This window comes from Arvicola amphibius, chromosome 10 (assembly GCF_903992535.2).
Source record: "Arvicola amphibius chromosome 10, mArvAmp1.2, whole genome shotgun sequence".
Lineage (NCBI taxonomy): Eukaryota > Metazoa > Chordata > Mammalia > Rodentia > Cricetidae > Arvicola > Arvicola amphibius.
In genome coordinates this window covers 95,230,382-95,236,381 of record NC_052056.1, presented here as the reverse complement: position 1 = coordinate 95,236,381, position 6,000 = coordinate 95,230,382, and positions in this window count along the sequence as shown.

The window sequence follows — 6,000 nt, the reverse complement described above, 5'->3', positions numbered from 1 at the left end:
GAGGTCAAAGCTACACAGCAGGAACGCGTCACAGAGCAGAGGCTATACCTGGGCTATCAGAAGGGTCCACACAGCATCCCGTAGTCCCGAGCAGCAACACCCGTCAGTGGGGATGCATCAGGAATGCGCATGGAAACCAACCAGAGAGTGGCTGGCAGCAGTGCCCCCGGGGGAGCAGTCAGTCCACCATCAAGATATCTGAGGCTAACTGCAAAACACAGGAAGTCCGAAAGACGGCCTCCAACATTCCTCCTTCAGGGAGCTCGCATTCTTTAAGAATTAACAACGTCGGCTGTCTGCCACTCAAAAATAGCTACTACTCACCCAGTGTCCCTAGGGCTCTCAACGCTGCGTAAATGCTAGCAAGCTCAAATCCTCACAGCAGCCCCAAACATGGGAATCCCTACCTCTCTCAGGTGAGAGGCTGGGTCAATGAGATGACTCCGGGGTCAAGGCAATCACAACCAAGCCTGATGACCTGAGTTCTTGGTCCCCAGAACCTGCATGGCAAGAGGGAAGAACTGCCTCTAACCACCACACTCCTACCTACCTACATACACACACTGACACCCACACGCTCAGTAAATAAACGCAATTTTAACTTTAGAACGAGAGAGAGAAGAAGGCTGGAGAGATGGTTCAAGAGGTCAAGTGTTTGGCACATAAACCTGAGGTCCTGAGTTGGAAGCCCTGCCCCTCCCCCACCCCAGCCCATATTTTAAAACACTGGCCACAGCAGTGCCTTAAGCCTAGACTAGAGAGATGTAAACAGGGATCCCTGGGCTTGCTGGCCAGCTGGTCTAGCGGAATCAATGAGAGACTCTGTCTCTAAAATAAATAATGAATGAATAAATAAATAAGGTAGAGAGCAATCAATGAATGAACACATGCATGTACAAGCAGCCGCTTACACGCACGCACACATGATTAATAATTAGCAGGCCGGAGAGTTAAGACCTGGCAAAAGGTGCAACTTGGCGGGTGGGGTAAAGCCCTAGGTTCAATCCCCAAAAAAAACAACAACAGGAAAAAAAACGAAAGTTGCTGGAGCTCAGAGGGTAAACGTGTTAGCCGCCAAGTGCTAACGGCCAAGCTGCCAGGCCCCTTGACCTAGCTTCTAGTTTCAACCAGAGTTGAAGAGCAAACTAACTCCCAGCAGGTGTTCTCTGGCCTGCTCACATGCGCAGGCAGACACACACACACACACACACACACGCACACACACACGCACGCATGCACACACGCACGCAACGCACAAGTCCCCCCAATCAATCATCAATCAATCATCAACCCACGTAAATTATTTTTAAAAATTAAAACTAAGACTCAAAGTGATTAACTTATGCTGGATGAGAGACCACACATCTGCAATCCCAACACTTGGGAGGCTAAGGCAGGAAGGTGGAGAGTTCAAGGCCATCCTGAGCTACCCACTAAGTTCCAGGTCAGACAGACAAACCGGACACAGCACTGTTAACTTTTGCCTTCATACGCATCCTACATCCTCATCCAGCCTCAGGTCCCTGCTGGGAGGCCTGGAGTGTCTGACCTCACTGCCAGTATCTGCACCCCCCATCCCCATTTATGGAAATTTATGGAATAGTTGCTGTCTGACCATAGCTCATCTCTTGACCTTTCTGAACTAAGTAATCCTTACGGTAATCCTCAGCCAGTCAGCATCAGGTCCTTGCCTGGAGGCTTGCTCTATTTGACTGTGACCAGCATTCTTCCATTTATAGAACAGTTGCTGTGTGACCATAATTCATATCTTGGCCTCTCTGAGTCAATTAACTTTTTTTGGTTTTTCGAGACAGGGTTTTTCTGTAGCTTTGGGGCCTGTCCTGGAATTCTTGTTCCAGGATCAGGCTGGCCTAGAACTTACAGAGATCTTCCTGCCTCTGCCTCTCGAGTGCTGGGATTAAAGGTGTGTGCCACGACCACCCGGCTCAATAAACTTTTATGACCCTCAATTTTGAAACTCGTGTGTGTGTGTGTGTGTGTGTGTGTGTGTGTGTGCGGTATGTGTGTGTGTGTGCGGTGTGTGTGTGTGTGTGTGTGCGGTGTGTGTGTGTGTGTGTGTGTGTATCAGAGCTGGTGAGTGGTGAGATAGTTAAAGGCTACACAAGCCTGGAAGCCAGAGTTTGATACACACACACATCACCACGCACACAAACACACACTCACACACACACCATTTAAACATGGACTACACTGTGGGGACCCAGAGCAAGTATGAACTTAATCTGAAAGTTAAATGGCAATGGCTGGCCATGAGCTGCAGAAGAAGGAGACCAAGGGGCTGGGTTTGTGAAGGTAGGAGAGGAGAAAGTCAGGTGTGGAAAGAACCCCCAGACAGGCTGACACCAGACAGGCCACATTGGACTGTCCAGAACCATGACTGCCAATGAACAGAAGCCAAGGCACTGACCACTCCGCCCAGCTCACTCCTAGAAAGGGCAGAGACAGTCCAGCCCAAACATGGGCTATTTTCAGAACTGTGTTCTTTGGAAAGCCACCAGGCCAGGAATAGTGCAGTGAGTTAGAGGGGGGAGTGTTGTCTTCTCCCACCCCCGGCTCTCCCAGTGAAATCACCAGGCATGGGGGACCGGACCCGGCATTCCTAGGAGCCTGTGTAACTGGTAGGAGGTCGAACCTCCTCCCCAGAGGAAGAGCCCTGGAGCCCAGGCTGACTGTAGAAGGGATTCCAGGAGGCAAAGGAGAAGGAAAGAGGGATTGAGTCAGACGTCGAGGAGAGGGAGTGGGGGCGCCATCTCTTTGAGAGACATGACAAACAGTGCAAGAGAGAGACCAGAAGAGGAAGTAAGGAGCAGCTTTATCCTGAGTGACAGGAACGTCTAGTCTGGGGGAGAGGGGAGATCCAGAGATGCAAACAGGAAGGGCAAAAGGAAAAGGGAAGAGAGGCCCCTGGGAGACAGTTCAGCAAATAAAGTTGCGTGCCACCAAGGCCGACCTGCGCACGCACGCACACATGCACGCACGCACGCACGCACACACACACACACACTAAAAGCAGGAAAGGGCAATGGACCAAGGACCATGACTCCTGAGGCCCCAGTGGAGCCTGCTGCTCTGTGAGAGAGTGCAGGGGTAGGAGTTGGGGTAGGGGAACAGTCATGGAAAGTATGAGTTCCCTCCAATGACAAACCACCTGCCAAGGGACTAGACAGAGCCATCTTCCTGTGGAGTTGATCCTGGGACCTTCCCAGAAATCCACAGCTCCACATAAGGCACGCGCTCTTATCTCTGATCCCAGGCAAATCAAGGGCTGAGCTATTTCAACAGCCAGGACTTTTCTTTCTGTTCATTCGATCCCTCCCCTCCCCCGCGCCGACCAAAGGGTCAAAAGTTAAAGAAGATGATGAGGTCAAAGCGGTTTTGGGGTTCTAGTGGGGAAGAAAAAGGGAAAGTGACACAAGCCGGTGACTCAGGTTAGATTCTGAGAAGGGTGTCCCTCAGAGAGCTGGGGGGGGGCGGTAAGACACCCCTCCTTCCTCCAGGAAGCTCGCAGGAAGCTGCATCCTGTGTGTTCGAGGATAGATTAGGTCATGGGGGCAAAGAGGAGATGCAGGGACCATGGTCAAATCTGGGTTCAGGGCCATCTCAGCAGCCCTAATTCATAAAGAAACAGAGGCCTCATTCTGCTAGGGCTGTGCCTCAGTTTATATATTTTTATCTGGTTATTTATTTGTATATATGTGTATGCCCACGTGTAGACACACGTGTGATGCAGAGTACACGTGGAGGCTGGAAGACAGCTTCCATGTGGGAATCAGTTTGTTCTTTCCATCCTGTGGGTCCCAAGGATTGAACTCAGGTCATCAAACCTGGCAGCAGGCCCTACTACCCAGTGAGCCAACTCATAGGCCCATCGACTCAGTTTCTAAAACCTACCCACTAGATGCCCATGGGTCCCCTTCAGTTTGGAGGTCCCGTTAGGGTTCTGGCTATGGTGGTACATCCGTCATCCCAGCATTTGTGACACTAAGGCAGGGGGATTGTGAACAGTACCAGTCTAGGCTACATAGTGAGGGCCTGTCTCAAAGGGAAAAAACAAAATAAAACAAAAAAACTGGGCATGCCTATTATTCCAGCACTAGGGAGGTAGAGGCAGGAGGATTGCTGTGAGTTATATAGTGAGTTTCGGAGCATTCAGGCTTATATAACATGGCACGATCTCTAGCGTCTTCCCCACCAAAGGAAAAGAGAGGAAGGAGAAAGAAAGAGAGAGTCAGACCTTTCCATTTCCTAAGAAAAGGGTGTCCCTCATCCCTCCCCACCTCCAGAAGGGACACAGAGCCATTATCCAGCTCCCCTGAGTCCTGGAACAGAGTATCGGGACCTGAGTCAGGAAAAAGCTGCTTGCACCCTAACAGAGCCTCGCCCCACCCCCGGTGAGAGGAAGAGAGGGTTCCTCAGTTTCCCAGCTAGAGCAACCAGGAGGCTCACTGCCAGCTGCATCTCTATCCACCCCGCTCCTGAAACCTTGGGGACACCCAAGTCCTGGGTCCCCTGACCGCTGAGGACGGAGGGTGTGGCATCTGGAGATATGTCTAGGGGTAAGAGAGGAGGATGGGTCTGGTCTTCGTCATCTTCCTCAGAGATGGCCCAGAACATCTGCCTCTCCCTCCCAGGCAAGCAGCCACGATGAGAAAGGGGATAAAAAAATAAAAAGAAAGAAATAAAACCAAACAAACAACAGATGGGCTAGAACGCCTCTCTGCTTGGCCTGTGAGCCTAAATTTCCAACCGAGGTTTCCCCTCTTTCCTCAGCCCTCCCTCCCCCACCTGGCTCGGGAGGCAGGGTCGCCATGAGAAAACTCTGTAGGACTGGTTGCCCTGGTATCTGTTTATTGAAAATCCAAAACAAACATCCCCGCTCTACCACCCACTTAAACCTCCCATGACTCGCCAGCCAGCTGTCTCCATGGAGACTGCCAAGTGAACCCCGTCACCTGTACAGAAGATGACAGCACGTGAACCCCAAGGCCAGAGTGCCTTCTCAGCTCCCACGGCCGGACCGCCTTGACCTTCTCTAGTCACAGGGCCTGGGGTCACAAAGGGCGTTTGAGTCTGTCCAACCTTGGGAGGCAGCAGTCTGGTCCTCTTAGGTGCTATCCTAATGCTCACTCACTAAAGAAAGCCTAAGGCTGGGAAAGCCGTTTGGTGGGTAGTTTGCCTAACACGCGCAGTGTCCTGGGCTCAAGCCCCAGTACTGCATGGGAGGTGGAGGCAGAGGATCAGAATCTCCAGGCTATCCTTGGCTATATAATGAGTTTAAGGCTAGCCTGGGCTGCATGAGCATGAGAGTGTTCAAAAAATTAATTAATTAATTAATTATTTTAAAAGTTCCTCAGTCATTTCTTCCTCCCCAGGATCACTATGGTCTAGGACCAGACCCCCACCATGATATATATTCTGTTTCTTTCTATCCCTGCTCCTGTGGCTCCAGCCCGCCTGTGTCTACACCCAGGGGAGAAGAAAACGCTAAAGTGTTCTCTGGGGTCTGGAGAGACGGCTCAGCCCTTAAGAGCACATACCGTTCCTGCAGAGGACCTAAGCGCCTCTGCACTCCCACAATGAGCAGAGTACTCTGTGGAGTTACAGCGTACAACTGCCTGTAACGCCAGCTCCAGGGAACCTGACACGCCCCTGCTTCCACCTGCCCATATCCTCGAATGGACACACGCATACACACACAGTTAAAATTTAAGAACAAAGCTGGACGTAGTGGAGATACCTCCAATGTCGAGAGGCAGAAGCAGACTGATTGCTGGGAGCCGGGAACCAGCCAGAACTCCAGGTTCAAGTTCCCCAGTCAGGGCTATATGATAGACTCTCTCAGTAAATAAATGAATAGTTGATAAAAAATAAAATCTAAAAAAAAAAAAAAAAAAAAACAAACCACTAAATCTCTCTCCCTCAGTCATCTCAGGCTGTTCCAATCAGCAAAACTTCCACACCACTCCTTGTTCCTTGACC